The following is a 20552-nucleotide window of genomic DNA, read 5'->3' as shown; positions in this document are numbered from 1 at the left end:
CCCTCTTGAGAGCTTGTAAACCAGTCACTTCTTGCCTTTGTAGCCACCCCCGTCCCCATTTTGGGTAGCCAATGTCCAAGTTGCCCATCCCTGCCTACTCTGTGTATGGAGGGGGTGGGAATGATCCTTGCTATAAAGATTTGTTCCCTCTTTTGAGCTACTGCATCCATAGGTATAGGTCAAGTTCATCAAATTGTATCAGATTACTCTTTCTTTCCTCTTCTCTCTTATTCTAGTTGAACTCTGATCATCTAGTCATTGAAGCCAGGTCAAGTGGGTATTATCTGCAAGTGTGGGTGTTCTTGTGCATATGCCCTCTCTTCTTATCAGCTGGACGCTTCACTCTCCAATCTAGTCCTCTGTGGCTATGTCACTGACTCTGGGCCCAAGAGTCCCAGGTTTGGCTACACTGCTGGCCAACTAGGTCTCCACCTGGATTCACAGGAGTCTTTTGAATGTGATAGGGCTTAGCGCGCAGCTTCATTGCTGTTTTTTCCTCACTTCCCTTTATCGGTAACGAATGTAGTCACCAATCAGAGCATGTATTCCCATAGTGTCTTAGTCTTGGAAGGGGGTTTGCTCTGAGGGGACCCGACCACTTGCCTCAATGTCCCCTGGGCAAGCAACTTGCTTATTCTTGTAGTATCAGTCAGTCTGCCTATATTGTTTTGTATTTTTCCCATCAGTCTTTCTTTCAGGAAGTATCTTCTGTTCTTCCAGGCTGGTCTGCCCATCCTTTCAAGTGGAAATTTCCCACCTCTGAAGATTCTGGATGTTGTTCAGGATTCCACCTATAGTCTTATGTAATACAGAGGTTCTGCAGGAAGCCTCCTTCACTGGGCATGTTGTAGACCCATTTTAGGTATTCCAATAAGTTATAGGCAGAAGATGGACTTACAAGCTTTCTATGATGATATTTCTGGCTATTCCTTTCTCTCCCCCTCCAGTGTCTATTTTATAATATAATGCAAGGAAAACCAAGATTCAAAAGACAGCCAAGCATCTCTGACAGTAGCCTTTTGAAGATATTATTTACTCTCCCTTCCACAGATCAAAGTCCCAGTTTTCAGCTCATACCCACTTTTCTGAGCAATCATCCTTGGCCACTTGTGTTTGGTCTTTCAGTTGCAAGTGATGAAGTTAATCAAATTGGTTTAGGTAAAACAAATAAAATTACTGGCTCGTAATTGATAAATACAGAGGTAGAATTAGGTATGACTTTAGGTGAGGTATCACCAGTAAGCATTCTCTCTCTCTCTTTTATTTTTGCCTTCCTCTGTGTTAATTTCTTTCTGAGTCGGGTGTACCCGGAAGTGGTTGCCAATAGGCTCACTTGGTATCTTTCAAAAGTCAAGGCTTACAATCTACCAGCTTAGTCATTTCAGTCACTAAGTTCTAAAGAAAGTTCCAGAAGCTCTCATTGGTCTCAGCTAGGGTCACAAGGCCACCCTGAACCTTTTGCTATGGTTAGGAAACACAGTGTTCTGATTGGTTTAGTCTGAGTCATGTGTTCATTTATGTAATCTGTGGATGGGATCAGCCTCACAGAACTGTATAAACTGAGTGGGTCCCCAAAGGTCCTGGTGTGGTGCTGTGTGATAAGTGCTAGACTGCTAACCACAGTTCAAACCTGTCAACCACTCCTTGGAAATGCTATATAGGGTTGTTATGATTCAGAACCAACTCAACAGTACTTAACAACAACAACAACAACAATTATTAGAAGAAGGAGGAATGAGCAAAATGCCAGACAGGAAAAAAACAGCATACATTCATATAACACTCCAAATGTAAGTAGTCACTCTTGGCCCTGACTTTCTGTTTCTCTTTTTCTTTTAAATTTATTTTATTGTTGTTTTTGAGAATATACATAACAAAATATACACCAATTCAAGTTTCTACATGTACCATTTGGTTGGTTGGTTATGTGCCGTGGAGTCGGTTCTGACTCATAGAGACCCTGTACAGGGTTTCCAAGGCTGTAAATCTTTACGGGAGCAGAAAACCTCATCTTTTCTCCTGTGGAACAGCTTGTAGTTTCGAACTGCTGACCTTGTGGTTCACAGCCTGATTCGTAACCACTACACTACATGTACCATTTAGTGCCGTTTGTACATTCTTCCAGTTGAACACGTATTCCTGCCCTCCTTGTCTGACTTGTTTCTCTTCTCCTGACATAAATTCATTTCACCTTAAAGTTCCTATCTAATCTGTCTAGATGTTTTTATCAATTTGATCCTATAAGATAGTTCTTAAAAGAAATAATACTCAAGGTAGACATTTTTACCAGTTAAGCTGAACAATTGTTTTGCTTTAAGAAGGCTTGCAGGGATAGTTTTGGTTTTAGGTTTAATGATTATTATAGGGCAAGTTTCAGGAGTTCATCCAAACTTCTTGGTTACAGGGAGTCTGAAGTCCTAGATCATTTTCAATTCTGTTCTGCACCCCTCAGCCCCCCAGACCCACCCTCGCTTCTTTTGACCAAGATTCTTCTATGGAATTTTTCATTAAAATGTTCAGTGATGGTAACTGGGCACCATCCAGTTCTGGTCTCAAGGCACAGGAGGCAGTTGCTCATGGAGGCAGCTAACCACACATTCGATATCCACCTTCTACTTCCTACTTTTCTTCTTCCTCTGTGCTCCAGGTTAATAGAGAACACTTTTTCCTGGGATCTGCTTGCAAACTTTTAAGATCCAGGCACTATGCAACGACAAAGGAGATAGTTCTGTTGCTCCTTATGTCTATATTCTTATCACTTACCATTAGTGACCTATTTCCCCAGTAGAGCTCTTTAGATGGCTGCCATAATCTCAAACACCACATCTTCTCACCACCATTCCAAGCAGAAAAAAAAACCAAAGGATTCAGGTGGAAAGGGGATTTCCCAAAGAAAGTATCTCTAGAGGTCACCCGGAACACTTGAATAACCCAGAGAAGAGGCAGGTGAAAATAAACAGGTGGAGAAGGGAACAGAAGATCTGTGATTGGGTTAGTTCAAACAAGATTCATTTCTGAGCCTGGGATTCCTGCTGTTGGCTAGGCAACCAAGAGTGACTGCCTCAGATGCTGTTTCATCAACTCATTTGCTAAAGATTGAGAACTTACTACATGCAAGACATTGCATATTGATGATTTTCATCTAGTCTCTCTAAGACTTTTTTACAAAAGGAATTATGACTTCTACTTTGCAGTCTTCACAATGCCTTACATTTAGTGACCATTCAAGAAGTATTTGTTGATTTTTTTTTTTTTTTTAATAGTAAGCAATTGAGAGAATGGTGTTGAATTCTGAATTTCTCTGGGGTCTTGTGGGACAAAGATTGCATTTTGCCCTCACTGCTAACAGAAATAGAAGACCAAAGTATCTATATTATGGTCATGTGAATCAGAGAGATGCAAATGTATTTTCTTAGCTGTAGGATAAGCATGGGACTGCTAACCACAAGATCTGTGGTTCAAACCTACCAGTCACTCCTTAGCAACCCTATACAGGGTGATTATGAGTCTGAACCGACTCAATGGCACTTAGCAACAACAATAGTCAACTTGTAAATTATTTGATTCTTTTGTATGTATAGCTCATCTATATATAGGGTTCTCACGTATATAAGAGCAACTTAGACAGGCAGTATACGTAACTCAGCCAACTTGCCTCCTTTTAATGTGGTCCCCCTTCACTTCTAATTTAATAGAGAAATCTCCCTCTCCCCTAATCTTAGTTCACAGTATTAAGAGTTCAGAAACAAAATATTATATCCAGAAAAAAAATTCAATCTTCATGCTGTCAAACACATATTGCTCTGATATGGACAAATCATAGTGTTTGGATGTCAATTTTATTTTGACAAGACTCCTGTAGATGAAATTTTCAGCTCCTATGCTTAAACTGGATGAATAAGAAGATGTTTGGATTTTTTTCCCTCCATTTTCATGGAAACATATACTTTAGCACAAGATTGGATGAAAGTAGTATGTTTATGAAGCACTCTAAGCTTATGGGAGGGAAAGTCTTCCTTACTTTTAAAGCCCTACTATTGACTGCCTCCAAATGGTTCTAGAGCTGTTAGCTCCAATTGCTGTGATGCTGTGAACAGTATCTGTTCCCCACTCTTCCACTTTCTTCTAGGACATCACCACTTGAATTTTAGATGTAGCAAGTCAGTATTACAATCCATTGTCTGTGGCTTTTTAGCTAATGTCAGTGTCTGCTCCTTATTCATAAGTTATAAGCTTCTAGATGTTTATCCAGGAGAATGGAGTAGATTGAACTACTCCTCACACTCTTGTATTAGCCATCTAACAAAAGATCCCCAAATGAAGCAGCTTCTAACAAGAGACATGCATTGCCTTTCCTGTTTCTGCTGGCAGGGTCCAGGAGTGGCTTAGTGAGGTGGTTCTACCCAGGATCTCACATGAGGTTGTGGTCAAGATGTTGGTCAGGGGCTGCTGACATCTGAAGGCTTGACTGGACCTGGACTGGGGCTTCCAAGATGGCTCACTCCCATGTTGTTGTTGTTAAGTGCTGTCTAGTTGGTTCTGACTCAGAGGAACCTGTATAGGGCTTCTGAGACTAAATCTTTGCGGTAACAGAAAGTCTCATCTTTCTCCTAGGGAGAGGCTGGGGGACTTGAACCAGTAACCTTGGGGTTCACAGTCCAGTGTTTATCCTACAGAGACACTGCCTGCCCTCTCACTCGCATAGCTATTGGTATTTACCGCATGGACCTCTGCTTGAATGTCCTTGTGGTATGATTGACGGTTTCCACCACAGTCAGTAATCAAAGAGAGACAAAGGAAGAAGCTGTAATACCTCCTATACACTAATATCATAAGTCACATACTGTCACTTCTGTCATATTCTATTTTTTAAAAGTGAGTGCCTGCTTCTGTCCACACTCTAGGGACAAGAAATTAAGTTTGCTGTGGGACAAACAGGATGCGCAAGGTCGGTTTAAACTGCAAGGTTGGTTGCCGCTCGGAAAACTTACACAGGGTTGCTATGAGTTGGAACCAGCTCCACAACACTTAACAACAAATAACAACAACAACTGAAAAGAGAAAGGAGCCCTGGTAACCACAAAATTGATGGTTCAAACCCACCCGCCACTCCACAGGAGGAAGATAAGACTGCTCTGTATGGAACAGTTCTATCCTGTCCTAAAAGGTATCTGTGAGTTGAAATTAACTCACTGGCAGTGCATTTTGTTTGATTTTGGGTTACTGAAGGCAGAAGTACCAAAGAATTTGTAGTCCTATTTTAAAACAACAAAGTTCTCTTAATTTGTTCCTTTTGTGATTGGATAGCTGCAAAAAGGAGTGGTGCAAATCGTTAATTGCTCAGTTGCCAACTGAAAGTTCGCAGGTTCCAGTCCATCCAGAGGTGCCTTGGAAGAAAGGCCTGGTGATCTACTTCTAAAAAAAAAAAAAATCAGCCACTGGAAATCCTATGGAGCACAGCATCAACTGGATGGCAGCTGGTTTTATCTGCATAAAGCAAGGTCAGGGGGTTTATCTTTTCAGAAAATGGATGAATTCATTACCTACCCCCTCCAGTCTTAGGGCAATTCACACAAAAGTTCAGCCTCCCACCCTAAACAAAGTGGTGTCCCCAAAGACTCTAAAAGGATATAGTGGATACGAGAAAGCCAGATTTCTTCTTCCAGTTTTCCGCACAATACTTTCTTCTGGCACTCATGAATGCGCGGGTCTCAGGATATAGCTTTGCCCAGTGTGTGCTCAGACAGTAGGACACCGGTAAGGATGGCTTCTGAACAGGAACAGTGTTTGGTTGTACTGACCTAGATGAATAGATCAGAACATAGGCAACAGATGGTAAGACCTGAGTAAGAAATTAGCCAGCTCTGTTCTGCTGCTGGTTGGCAAAGACCCGTCACAGATGGTGAGTGTGAGGCTAGGAGTAGACCCAGGCCTGGGATCAAGCAAGAGCCAAAGCCTGACACTAGCATCATCGGCAGCACCATGGAGGGATGTGCGGGATCCACGAGCTGGATTCTAAGCTTGGGTCTCCAAAGCAGAGACCGTGATGACACTGGCTCCTTGGTGGCTCTTGGCACATGACATGAGGAAGGGAGCACTTGGTTCCAGATGGAGAGGTTGCAAGAACAGAGCGTGACTGTCAGACCACAGAGTGAAGCATCATGCCATAAAGACAGATGGTGAGACGGATGGCCCCGGTCTGCAGTGGCTTACTGCCTTTTAGTACTCATCCTGCCTGTGTGCCCTTCACATGGGGCCTCTACAAGAGTTCCTACTTCCAAAGTATTTTTATTTTGAAGTCAAATGTAAGTGTTCCACGCTTTATTCCAGGCTGAGGGCTCTTCATAGCATTTCTATTTTCTCACATTTAGAGACATCCACGTTTCTGATGCACTAATTAATAAGAGGATCTTGGAACAGTACAATTATAAAATTGGGTTGTAGAGAAGATGCAATGGAAAAATTGAGTCGGGAACAGAGTTCTGTTTCTAGTACCTTCCAACCAGTAATATACCAGTCTGAGAACAGAGGGAATGGGAAACAGAAACACATAGATTTTCTATACATGCTGTTACCTGACTAAAGAAGTTCAATGGTTCTACTAGTACTGCCTTGAGATGCAACCAGGAGAGCCCTGTGCTTTTTTAAAATGAATCCACTTAGGCCCTTCTTGCCTATATCTGGCCCTGGAATCCTGATGTGGAGCTGTAGAATAAGCACTAGACTGCTAATGGAAAGGTTGGCGGTTCAAACCCACCAGTCACTCCTTGCAAACCTGATACAGAGTCACAGAGTTGGAACAGACTCGACAGCACTTAACAACAACAAACAACATACATGCTAAGGAGCACTCATGGTGTAGTGGGCTGAGCATTGGACTGCCAACCACAAGGTCAATGTTTCAAAATCACCAGTTGCTGTTTGAGAGAAAGATGAGGTTTCTGACTCCACAGTTGTCGGTTTATACACATTAAGGTTGGTCTTGATCTTCCGTTTAATAAGGAATCAAGTTGGATCAGCTTGATCTAGTCTTCAAGACCTTTTATGATAACACTCCTCTCTAATCTTACTTCCCACTGCTCTTTTGCAGGGATGTTGCATTTACCAAAGTGGCCAACCGGTTGCTGGGCTCAGGCCACATCCTTTTCTCTGTGCCCAGGACCATAAATATTATCTCTTCCACTTGCACAAAGTTCTCAGCTTCTGCTCTGTATTGATATGGGTCCAACCTTCTGTTTTAAGATCGCATTCAAATCTCACAGTCATAATTTCTCCCTCTGGCTTTTGTCTGAGCCACTTATTAGCACTCCAAATGTGCAATTGTGTGGTCATTTTTCTTATCATACACAAAATGGCTATAAGATAAGGCAACATCAATATGCAACCATTTTCAAACCAGAAAAAGGATCAAAATCAGACAGACAAACAAACAAAAACTCCATGAAGTAGGAAGAGAATCAGGAGAATGTAGGGCAGGTACTGAACAAGGAGATGATCAGCATTATCAAAAGGCTGCAGTGAAGTCATTGGGAATGATGTTCAAAAATAGAACCTTTGTCCATTAGGAAAGAGGTCTTTTGTCGCCACTGAGAGAACAGTAGATTGTGTGTGTGAAAGCAACACTGTAGTGGAAAAAATGAGAGATGAGAAGAGAGGAGACAGCAAATATACTTTAATGTGTCTCTCAAGAAGTTTAATTTTGAAAAGAAAGGAGAACGGTCAGTTGAGAGGTTGAAAGGTAGGGTGATATTGTCCTGTTCCAAGGTTGTTCTAAGGGTGAGTGTGTTTGTGGGTGAAAGAAACTAGAATAGAAGGAGAAATTGATAATGGGTAAAGAAGGGATAGTTAATCAAACAAAATCTGAGAATGACTGGAATCCAGTACCCAGGTGGAGGAGTTAACCTTGATGAAGAGAAAGGTCACTTCTTGCTGCATGGATGAATGAGGAAGGAAAGATGAATGAAAGCTACAGGCAGGCATGATAATGAAGACTCTGGACTGAATCCAGAGGCGAATCACTGTCATTATAGCAGAAACTCCAGGAGAGCCCACATTTTCTGAGGCACGTCCAAATTTTATATATTTAAATATCACATTTTTCCATTCACTCCTTTTCCATTTATTCAATGTCCTGAATGTGCCAGACACAACTAGGCACTGGGCTCTACCGAGATGGGATTTTTCATGTAATTTTGTAGTTTGTTATGTTGGTGAGATTTACTTTTTAGCCTTCTGGAAGGTTTAATAAGCATAAATAAATGTATGAATCAGAAGAGAGTCCTTTGTCAGACCAAATGTCCCAAATTGGGTTTTGGGAAACACGGGCATTTTAACAACGGCAACCTGTTTGAGGTGGAGAAGAGACTGAGGTGTGTGTGTGTGTATGTGTGTTGGAGCGTCTGCATTAAACAGAGGTTTAGACCACGGATGTGCCAGGGAACCTCTTGCGTCACTCACTTCAGGCCACCGTGTAACCAAAGGTAACAAACAGAGCCTCAGCATGACACCGGTATGAAGACCGGCTTCTTCTCCAAACTAGATGGATTTACGGCGACTGAGCAGGACCAGAAACAGGCCAAGCCACACTACCAAGTTACCTTACCGCGAAAGTCTACTTTCTAGGGATACTTAACATCATACCACCTTTGCCTTAGGTTTTGTGATGAGGGGAGGGAGGAGTAAGGAGGCAGTGGGAGGGGCGATCCACCTTTCCTTTTGTACAATTGGTTGGAATGGGCGCTGAGTCCAGCCTCTTGCTCCGCCGCCGATTGGCTCTCAGTGCCGTCACTCGAGGAGCCACCACTACCGCCCCTCGCCGTGGCTGGGATCTCGCGGGAAGAGCGGCGGGCACGGCTGTGGCTCAGTCTCCCGGCTGCGCGCGGAGCTGGAGGGCTGGCTTCACACAAGCGCTGCCTCGCTGAAAGGTTGTAGCTGCGGCAGCCGCAGGCCTGGGCCGTCCCTTCACTGCCGCCTCCTTCTCTTCCTCAGGGATCCCCGGTCCGCTCGTCCTCCGACGCTGCCCAGGTGAGGAAACCCCGAGCGTCTCTCCACTGAAGAGCGGTCGCGAACGGCGACACTGAGCAGCTGGGGCAGGCGGACTCCCGATGGGGGCGGCTCCGGGGGCGGCTCGGCGCTGCCTGGTGGGCGCGAGGCTTGGTGGGCTCGGGAGTGCGAGGGGCGAAGAGACGGACTGGTGGGGTCTGGAGGCGGGCGCCGGAGGGTGGTGTAGGGGACGCCAGGACTCCTCGGGGTGAGGGGACGTTTATTGGGATCCTGGGGCTCCTTCAGCTAGGGGGTGTGTTGGGTGGCGGCATCGGAGGTCCTGGGGCTTCGGGAGCGAGGAAGATTTATGAATGTCCTCGGGTTCCTCGAGCTGGAGTGGCGGGGTTCCGGGACGCGGGCTCTGCTTATCGGGATCTCGGGGCTCATTGAGAACATCCCATGCAGTTTTGCAAGGTCCTGGGTCTCTGAGGGAACAGACCACTGCGATCTCGGGGGTCCATTGAGAAAGTGAGCGTCGATTTCACTTTCTTGGGATAAAGATGCAGGAGCTTAAATAGGGCTCCGGAAACGGGGGATGGGGACTGCCTATCGCGTTTCGGGGCGAGAGGGCGGTGTATCTGCGAGCTCCTGAGTCTGGGGCCGCCGTGGTGGGTTTGTTGGGGGCCGAAAGCAGCGTCTATACCGAGGTTTCTGTTTTGTCCAGTGGGGGGCAGTAACTTAGAATGGCGAGTTAACGGGTCCCCGGGTGGTCTTGGGGAGTGTGCTCGGCTCAGCGAGCGCCGGGTCTGCGGGGAGGAGGGCGTTTCAGTGGCATGGTGTGCCGGCCCTGTGGACAGTCTGCAGAGGGTCAGGAACCTGGAACCTGGAACCTGTTTGGGCCGAGCTCTGCTCTGTTTCCCATCGCTAGGTGGGATTGCACGCGTTGCTTAGGTAGAGGACCGGTCCGTGTTGTTTCCTTGTTGGAGAAAGAGTGGGTTTGTTCTGCAGTTTTCTTTGCTTTCCCCCGGGATTCCTATGGGGGCGTGTTGATCTCGCTGGAGTTCTGGGAAGCTAGAAAGTTGGCAGCACCTTAGCAGGCAAGGAGTCAGTGGGTTCTTTAAGGAAGCCAGTAGTTGTAGGTTGAGTGTGGATACAGCTCCTGAGAGCCAGGCAGCCACAGAAGGTGCGGAAGGCTGTGCGGTTTGCTTTCCCTTCCCTTCCTAGGTGGTCTGCCTTGCTGATCTGCATTACTCTGCTTGCCCTGAAGTCTGGTTTGAGTGTCCGGCAGTCAAGTGCTGCTGACAAGTGTGCCCTGACTTTCTCTGTCCTTTGAAAAGCATTTCAGCTTCCTGATAACACATTTAAATAGCGTGTAGTTTGAGACCTTTAAGGATGGCTAGTTGAGCTCTTTTAGAGAGCCCTGCCTAACAGCTTCATTGTAAGGATATAGTTAGTCTTAGATGCACAGACGTTTATAGAAGTCAAATAAAATGATCTGTATATATGTGTTGTTGTTGTTTTTGTTAAGCACTCTTGAATTAGTCCCGACCCGTAACGACCCTGTATAGGGTTTCCGAGGAGCGGCTGGTGGGTTTGAACCGCCGACCTTGTGGTTCGTACGTATATAAAATATGTACAGGTCAGAAAGTCTCTGTGGCTGCCTGACCATTCTAGTTCAGCACTTCCGTCATAAAAAGCCCTGCTGTGGCACTAACCCCGTTCGTTTCCAAAGGTGTCTTCTTTCCGGGTGCAGGCTGCCACAGCTTCCTCCCACCGAGCTGCCTGTGGGTTCAAACTACAAACCTTTTGGTTCACAGCTGAGCGTTTTAACCACTGTGTCACCAGGGCTCCTTGTTATTACAGACGCCTAGCCTGTAAATGAAGTCTAGGGTGGCATACAGTGGGGTTGGTAGTTAGCAATTTTGTACATATAAAATTTTAGATAAACATAAATTATCGAAGTAAAGAATTTTGCCTACTTTTGTCTTTTTCTTAGTCACAATCTTTTTTTAAAACGACATTTCTTTTTATCTTCAAATGAGAGAGATAGGATAGGTGAACTTAGTCCTTGAATTTTGCAATAATTAAAAAACCAAACCAAACCAAGGAAATCCTACATTAGCAATATTGAACTTTTTGAGGAACTTAAATTCAACTCTCCCTTTTTTTTTGTCTTTTTTCTTTATGGTTATCAGTCAAGTCAAAATGCCTTATCAACTTTTATAGTTATCAGAAACGATCGGTTGAGCAACTACTTGGTTGGAACTATAGCTAAAAAACCGTAAGCAGACCTTTTTTTCTCTCTCTCACTACTTCTAGTAGAAAGACAAATGTTAAATGAAGCAGGTTTCATATTTTCTAAATAAGCAGAGATTAATCAATCAGCAATGTTTCATTATCTATTAGGAGTTGTAGTACTTACTAGTGACAAAGTACTCAGTGATTTCTGTCTTCCTGTAACCTACATCAAGAAGGGGAGAAAGACAATAAATACATAAAATAATTGTGGTCTTGTTGAGGAAGTGTTCTTGGAGTTCAGCTCACCTTTTTTTTTCTTTTCTTTTTTTTAATAGCCTCTGCCATGATAACAAGAAACCAAAAATGATCATCTACCTTCTTAATTACTAAAGGAAAAATTAAAATTATGTTTAGTATGATCATAGAGTTCTGCTGTTATATAAAAATAAATTGACTCTGAGGATTATTGTCTTATTTTACGTGTGTATGTTTGTGTATTTTTAAGGATGCATATCAAACTTACCAGTGTGTGAGGAGTGTTTCAGGAGGGAGTTGCTGAGGCATGGAAGAGAGATACTGCTCTATTCTTATGCTTTTGTGTTATTTTAATCCATTTTAGTGAACAGACATTACCGATTTAAAAGTAACTGTAAGTTCTTATTGTGAAGTACCGACAAGTTGGTTCCAACTCATAGCGACCCTGAAGGGTTTCCAAGGAGCAGAGGATGAGCTTGAACCACTGACCTTGCAGTTCAGACCGAGCTAGCAGCCTAGTGCATTAACCCACAGTGTCACACCAGGACTCTAAATGTAAGTTAGAGAAGTCTAAAAACTGAAAACCTTTTGGTGGATATTTTTTAGTGTTGCTAGTTCCACTTTTATGTACTGAACCAGGTGGTGATAGTGTGCTGTGAAGTCTGTTTCCACGTACAGAAACTCTGTATAGGGTTTGTTGTTAAGTGCTGTAGAGTGAATTCTCACTTTTCATATAGTGCCACAAGGTTGTAAATCTTTACAGGAGCAGAAAGTCTCATCTTTCTCCTGAGAAACAGCTGGTAGATTTGAACTGCTGACCTTATGGCTAGCAGCCCAACTTGTAACCCACTATACCATGAGGCCTCCTTACCAAACCAACTAGTGAAAGAAATAAGAAAGAAACCTAAATAAAATATGAAAACATAATTAGTTGTTGGATGTTAAACTATAGAAAGATAGATGAATTTTAGGGTTTTCTTATTTCAGATTTAACTTTCCTGGGTTTGAGAAAGTACGTTTTTAGCCTCCTTAGAGGAGAATATTCTGGTGTGCTGCTGTAGGATGAGCACTAGACTGCTGACCACAAGGTTAGCAGCTCAAACCCACCAGCTACTCCTCGGAAACCTTGAACAGGGTCTCTGAGAGTCGGAACTGACACCGCGACAATTAACAAGAAGACCAGAGAAGGACAAGGAACTCCGATGGCACAACAGTTAAACGCTGAGCTGTTAGCTGAACCCATTTAGCACAGTCTACTTACATAAAGACTATGGGGATATCTGCTCTGTCCCATGTGGTCACTATGAGTCTGAATTGACTCAGTAGTACCTGACAAGAGGGCGTGTTTTGTGGCAGGGTAGAAGGTGTTCTTATTTTGGTCCAGACTTCAGGGAGATTTTTTTTTTTTTTAAGATTCCAGTTTTTTTATTTTACTATTACATTGTAGAACTGTACTAAAGTGTCTTTTGGTTGCTCTATCCTTCAGAAGTCTAGAATCATAATTGTGGCATGCTAAAGCAAGTTGGAAACCCTGTACAGGGTCGCTATGGGTCGGACCCGACTCGATGGCACTTAACAACAACAACAACAAAGCAAGTTCTAGAAAGGAAGTCACAAGACTTGAGCTCTAATCGTCACTGCACTACTGACCATGTCACCTCGGTGATCCTTTAGGGTCTCAGGACCTCAGGTGCCATTTGTGTAATATTAAAGCAAAAAGGAGAAAAAAAGTAATAATAATTTTACAATTTCCTGTTGAATTGAATCTGACACTTGACAAGTTCATGTATGCAGAATAGAACTGCCCTATATTGAGTTTTTGCTACGGGTTGGAACCGACTCGATGGTACTTCACAACAGCAACAACAACAATACGGAGTTTTTAAGGCTGTAGCTGTTGGAAGCAGAACTCCAGACCTCCCGCCCATCGTGCCTCTGGGTAGTTCAAATCACCAGCTTTCAGTTAGTAATCAGTGCTTACCATTAGCACCACCTGAGGACTCCTTGAAACGCCCCTGTCCTTAAACAATTGAATTCTGATGCAAGATTGCATTGCGTTGGTTTTCAGATCTGTAGTATTATGTATACTAAAAATGACAGATGCCAGTTCTCAGATTACAACTAGTTATATACAATTTTTATTTATCATTCCCAATTATAGCTGCCTCTTTTAAGATGTCGAAGAAGACTGAAAAGTTGTGTGAACTGCAAGATCGGCGGTTCAGGTTCACCAGCTGCTCCTTGGATACCCTATACAGGGTTGCTATGGGTCGGAATTGACTCGACAGCACTTCACAGCAACAAGAAGAAATACTTAATTCTAGAATATACATTAGTATTTATTTATTTATTTTTTTTCGGATTCGTGGTTCTGTGCTAGGTTGTCTATATGATAATGTAATATTCTTAGGTAACTCTGGTTGTTGTAGTCTGAGATCTCTAGTGCATGCCTCCCCACCCTTTAAGCACCCTTCATAAAGATGATCTTTCTAAAATGCAAATCCCTTCATCACTTCTTTTTCAAACTCTATCCTTGTCCTTTCCGTATATGCAGTGGAGTTCCTGGTGGGGTGACAGTTGCCGTTGAGTGGGTTCTGATGTTCGTGGCACCCCACGTGTACAGAGTAGAACTGCTCCGTAGTGTTCAGACCCAGCTCTTTATCTGTACAAGGAGTCCAGTGTAAGTGATTGACTGCTAACAGAAAGGCTGCAGGTTCAAACCTATCAACTGCTCTACAAGAAGTAGGGTCCTGTTGGGTCACTGTGAGTCAGGAATGACTCAAAGGCAGAGGTTTCTTCATCATTACAAGGCTTTCATCATCTGGTTTATCACCTGCATGTATTTCATTCACCGTAAATCCCAGCTCCAGTTATACCAATAGGAGCAGCTTACTGAATGAACTGTACTGTCTCCTGACCCTGTGCCCCATCTCCTTAGAATGCCTTTCCTCCTCTTATTTTGCTGATAAACTACTGGTATTTCAAGATACAACTCAAGCACATTTTCCCCCGAACTGTTTGAAACTCCCTTGTATCTAAAATTGCTTGGAGAGATGTGAACTAGTTTGGATATTTAAAGTCTTGTACACCAGTGCTGATTTTGTGGATATTTTAGTGTGGCTGCTTCCTCTGTTGGAAATGATTGTTGCCAATATATGCAGGGTTTTTTATTCGCTTAATAATTAGTATACATACATTGCCTTTAATTTTCAAAACAAATCCTGATGCTTTTGGTATTTCTGTTTTATGTGAAAACAGGTTCAAGGAGATGTAACTTGCTAAGGGTCAGATATCTAGCAACAAGCAGACTATTACTAGATCTAGGTATGACTAGAGAATCTTTATATTTTTTCATTATACTATACTGCTTTGACTATGGCTGCTTCATATATTTCCAATAATTAAGAGATTCTATAAAGTAAATGATTAGGTTGTAACACTTTATCCATTAGTTTTTCCACAGAGACTAAAATAGAAAGCTTGAGATTGATGGGGTTATTTAAGCTAACCTCAATACCACCAAGAAAGAGGAACTGGGAACCTAGAGCCCCTGTACTGAGAACCTTCTAGACCCAGGGGAAGCTTGATACCAAGACACATGGAGATCTCTAAGAGGTGCCAGCCCCACGGGTGTTCCCACGCATAGAGACCCCACAGGACAGAGTAGAGCGACCCCATGGAGTGTCCAAGGCTATCATCCTGAGGGTTCCTGGTGGTGCCGTGGTTAAGCATTAAACTGCTAACCAAAAGGTTGGCACTTTAAACCCACCAGCTGCTCCGAGGGAGAAAGATGTGGCAGTTGTTTCTGTAAAGATTGTTGTTGTTGTTAAGTGCTGTCGAGGTGGTTCCAGTTCATAGCAACCCTGTATAGAGCTTTTGACAAGCGAATGGTGGGTCTGAACAACTGATCCTGTGATTAGCAGTCCAATGCTTATTCTACAGCACCACACCAGGACTGTAATATGTAGACTGTTGTTGTTGTTATTAAGTGCTGTAGAGTCAGTTATGACCCATAGCAACCCTGTATAGGGTTTCCTAGGAGCAACTGGTGAGCTTGACCCACCAACCTTGTGGTTCATATACTGACTTTGCAATCCAGCACATTAACCTGAAGTGCCACACCATGACTCCCTGTAAAGAGTAGAGCCTTGAGAACCGTATGGGACAGTTAGTTCTACTCTGACCTGTAAGATCACTGTGAGTGGAATCAGCTTGACAGCAATGGATTCTTAATTGTTATGGAAGCAGACCGTTTCATGCTACTCTCGTTACATATGAGGATACACACAGTGATTGAATTGTCCAAGATCACAGAACTAGCTGGTCTGTAAAATTTTCTTTGTTAAGCTACTTGTGAACATTGGTGATATAAAACCATTATTTGAAATGAGTACCAGATGGCTTGAGTTTTTCTTTTTCCCCCAGGAAGAAAAAAAATCTCGAGTGCTTTAAGAAAAATGATGTTGAGGATCTGAGTCTTAAGGACATGGCTCAGAGAAAATCCTGACTGGATCAGGACACATGGAGACGCCTCAGTGCCTTTATTCATGTGGTTCTCTGTCTTGGTTTCTTTCCTTCCACTTTTTCTCTTTAAAAAAATCTTCCCACAGTTTACTGATCTCATACCAACTAAACTTGTTATTAACATCTGCCTTCTTGGCAACCGTTTAAGTGCCAACCATGAGCCAACTAGTAGCAATATAAAGAAGTATAAAAATCTCCTCGTTGCCCAGAAGTGGCTTGGTCTGTCTGAGAGAGGGCTGCCGTGTGATGGGACTGCTGTGGTTTTCTGTGTCTCACCAGTGTTCTGCCTTTAACAGGGCGCAGTCTTATCACTGATATGGCGCTATAGGATATGCACTCAACCCCAAGGTCAGTTTGAACTGCACAGTCAGCAGTTCAAACTCACCAGCTACTCCTTAGAAACCCTACATAGGGTCTCTGTGAGTCACAACTGACCAGCAACACTTAACAACAACATCACTATCACATATTTTAATGGGAAATGTTTACGTTTCCCTTTTCTGACAGGTTTCCATCTTATACAGATTCTAACTTTCACAGGTTTTCCACAGATAGGTAGTTGCAGGATAGTGTCACGGGTTGAATTCTATCCCCAAAATATGTGTCTGCTTGGCTGGGCCATGATTCTTAGTGGTTTGGAAATTATATAGTGATGTGATCTTCCCCTATGATGGGATTGTTCGATCGGTTGTAAGGGAACTAGGGTGAGGTACAGCATCCTCACTCACGCACTGATGTGACATAAGGGGAGTTTGACCTGGGATGTTGCTGTAGTGACTAGTATAAAAGGAGTAAGAAGGACCCCAGAACCACAAGAAAGAAGAGTGCTTTGGGCCCGGGGCCTCTGTGCTGAGAACCTCCTAGATCCAATGAAGATTGATGCTGAGACACGTGGAGATCTTCCAGGGATGCCAAACCCACAGTGTTGACAAGGATATTCCTGTGGAGCGGGCCCCTTGACTAGACTTTTAGCTTCCTCAACTGTGAAGTACTGAATTTCTATTTGTTAAAGTAATTCACTTATAGTATTTCTCTTACACCCACACTAGATAACCTAAGACAGATGTTCAGTCTAGATTCAGAAGAGTACCTGGAACAAAGGAGACCATTTGTGATATCAGATGGATCTTGGCTAGAAAGTAGAAAATACCAGAAAGGTGTTTACCTGTCTTTTATTAACTATACATAGATGTGTTATATTGACTGTGTATAGGTATTTGACTTTTGTTAGGCAGACATCACAAGTTATAGATAACATTGCAAAGAATTTCCAGAACACATAATTGTGCTCAGAGCAGTCGTTCAAACAGAGCAAAATCAGGAAAGGTGTGCATCAGGGTTGTACCCTTTCGTGATACTTACCCAGTCTGTACGCTGGGCAAATCATCTGAGAAGCTGGATCACTAATATGTAATACGTACAACCTGTAATATGCAGATGACACAACCTTGCTTGCTAGAAGTAAAGAGGACTGGAAGCACTTACTGATGAAGAAGATCAAAAACTACAGCCTTCAGAATGGACTATACCTCAGCATAAAACAAAGATCCTCACAACTGAACCAATAAACAACATCAGGATAAACAGAGACATTGATGTTATCAAGGGTTTCATTTTACTTGGATCCACAATCAATACGTATAGAAGCAGCAGTCAAGAAATCAAATGACATATTGCATTGAGCTAATCTGCTGCAAAAGATTTCTTTAAAATGCTGAAGAGCAAAGATGTCACTTTGAGGACTAAGATGTGCCCTACCCAAGCCATTGTATTTTCATTTGTCTCCTAGGCTTGTAAATCCTGGAAAATGAGTAATGAAGACTGTTGACTATACTGTGGACTGCTAGAAGAACTAGCAATCTGTGTTGGAAGAAGTGCAGTTAAAATGCTCCTTAGAAGCAGGGATGGTGAGATTTCATTCCACATATTTTGGAAATCAGTTCCTGGAGAAGGGCATCTTGCTTGGTAAAGTAGAGGCTCAGTGAAAAAGAAGAAGGCCTTCAGTGAGATGGATCGGCACAGAGGCTACAACAGTGGGCTCACACATAGTGATGATTGTGAGAATGGTGCAGAACTGGGCAGTGGGACAGTGTTTGTTCTGGTGTATACAGGGTTGCTGTGGGTTGGAACTGACTCAATGGCATCTAACTGACAACAACTACAAAAAAGGTATACAACTCTCAGGAGCTCAGGAGATAAGTGTGGCCGAGGCTTGTACTTACAGAAGGACTCTATATAGGATGGAACTTTTTCTCTATTTTCAGTTCTGTATAAGGCCCATGAAATCATTTGGTCCGGCCCTGCCTAGGCAACTGCAGTTCCAGTCATCACATTTGTCCAACTCATAGAAACCACGAAATCAGCAGTTTAAACCCAGCAGCCTTCATGTTATTATTGTTAAATGCTGTTGAGTCGGTTCCGATTCATAGTGACCTTGTATAGAGTTTCTGAGGAACAGCTGGTAGGTGTGAACTGCCAACCATGCAGCTCAAACTGACCTTACCATCCAGTGAATTATCCTGCAGTGCCACACCCTGACTTGGGCCGTCATGTTGTTGTTGTTGTTGTTATGTGCTGTGGAGTCGGTTCTGACTCATAGCAACCCACTACAGGGTTTCCAAGGCTGTAAATCTTTGGGGAGCAGAAAGCCTCATCTTTCTCTCACAGAACAGCTGGTAGTTTCGAACTGCTGACCATGAGATTAGCAGCCCAGTTCGTAACCACTACGCTACCAGAGCACCTTAGCCATCATGTTGTTGTTGTTAAGTGCCATGGAGTCGGTTCCGACCCATAGCAACCCTGGATAGGGTTTCCGAGGAGTGGTTGGTTGGTAAGCTTGAACTGCCAACCCTGCAGTTCAAATGGCACATTACGGGTGAGTTAATTAAATGTGTGACCAAATATAACAGGTAACTTTTTTTTTAAGTTGATAATTTTGTATGGCCTGTGAATGATGTTATACATTTTGGCAGAAAAAAGTTCCCCACCCCTGACCTAGAGCTCCTTGTTCAGAGCATGCTATTCTATTAACATCTTCTAATAGCTTCCCACTTCATGCAGAGCAAAAACTAAAGTCCTTTATAATGCTCTTTAATACATTATCCTCTCTCCTTAACTTTGAAATTTTATTTTTAAATTTCAACTCCTACTCTGGTCTTTACATTTGCTGTGGTTCGCCTTGAAATGTTCTACCAGATTTCCATCCAAATGTGCTGCTTCCTCTCTCCAGGCCTTCATTAAAAAATATCCCCTTTTCTGTCCACTTGTTTAAAATGACAACAGCTTGTCCACACATACTCTTCTACCCTGCTTTGTTTCTTCTTTATGTTTTCCATTGCCCTACATAATGTATCTTTTAATTGTATTTCAACCCCCAATCTTATGTAAGGTCCATGAAGAAAAGGATTTTATTTTATTTTTTTTACATTTTACTCAGTGCTGTGTCCCAAGCTTCTAGAACAATACCTGATGGATGAATAAGACAGTGGAATTTTAAAGCAGGATTGCTTGTAGCATCTGCTCTAATTATCTCTTTCTTTTCAGTCTTTTAGGAAGAGGAATTATCCATGTTTGCTTGTTCATTTTTATTTTTTTGAAATTATAGGACTCAAAAACCTTACTTACAAATCATAAACTCAACAAATATATTTATAGATATGAACATGTAAGGACTAAGCCGATCAGAACTAGAACATTTCCAAGACCTTGGGTACCTCCCTCGTGTTCTCTCCTAGCCAGTGTTCTCCTAAGATAACCACTGTTCTGGCCCCCATCACTGTAGATTAGTTTTGCTTATTCCTGAAGTTCATGTAGAAGGAATGATTCTTTTATATCTTTGGTTCCTTTGTCGCTGAGCTACATACATTTTGTTAAGTATAGTAATCTTTCTTTCTTTTTTCATCATTGTATAAGTATTCTATTGTATGAGTCTTTATTGTAGTGTTGATAGATATTTGAACTATTTCTAGTTTTTAGCTATTAGGAACAAACTTACAATGAGCATTTTAGTGGGCATAAAGATTTGTTTGTTTCTTGGCTCAATGAGGAGTTAACCTCATTAAAAGTATGCGAGTGCATGGGTGCATAAACATCCATAATTTTTAACCATACATAGTTTTTGAACCATTTGGATCATTTTATATTATTAAATGACTTGGGGTGAATTATTGACTCATCTTGTACTTTGTTGTTGTTAAGTGCTGTCAAGTCAGTTCCGACTCATAGTGACCCTGTATAGGGTTTCCAAGGAGCGGCTGATGAGCTTGAACCACCAACCATGCATTTTAAACTGATGTTGTGGTCCAGCGTATTATCCCACAGTGCCACGCAGATGATTTTGTGTACTGTCAAGTCGATTCTCATAGCTACCCCTACAGGACAAAGTAAATAAACTACCAGATCTTTGCCCTCTGTGGAACAGTTGGTGAATTTGAGCCACCATCCTTTTGGTTAGCCAAGCACTTTAGTCATGCACAAGACTCCTTATGATTATCTTAAAGATGTTAAAACCCTTGAGAATAGTTTCTGATCCATGTGTTGTTGTTGTTAAGTGC

General features: G+C 42.6%; 1 protein-coding gene across 1 annotated transcript in view; it reads left to right on the top strand.

The window, feature by feature from the left end:
- The first annotated feature begins 8899 nt into the window (after nt 1-8899).
- GLCE (glucuronic acid epimerase) overlaps nt 8900-20552 on the top strand; it is a 142740-nt gene continuing 131087 nt past the window's right edge. The window contains exon 1 of the mRNA XM_006866551.1: nt 8900-9024. The gene's annotated coding sequence lies outside the window, so the exon portion shown is untranslated. The remainder of the gene's footprint in view (nt 9025-20552) is intronic.

Source organism: Chrysochloris asiatica, unplaced genomic scaffold, assembly GCF_000296735.1.
Source record: "Chrysochloris asiatica unplaced genomic scaffold, ChrAsi1.0 scaffold00092, whole genome shotgun sequence".
Lineage (NCBI taxonomy): Eukaryota > Metazoa > Chordata > Mammalia > Afrosoricida > Chrysochloridae > Chrysochloris > Chrysochloris asiatica.
Note: the sequence above shows the minus strand (reverse complement) of the source record. Positions and strands in the feature narration are given on the sequence as shown.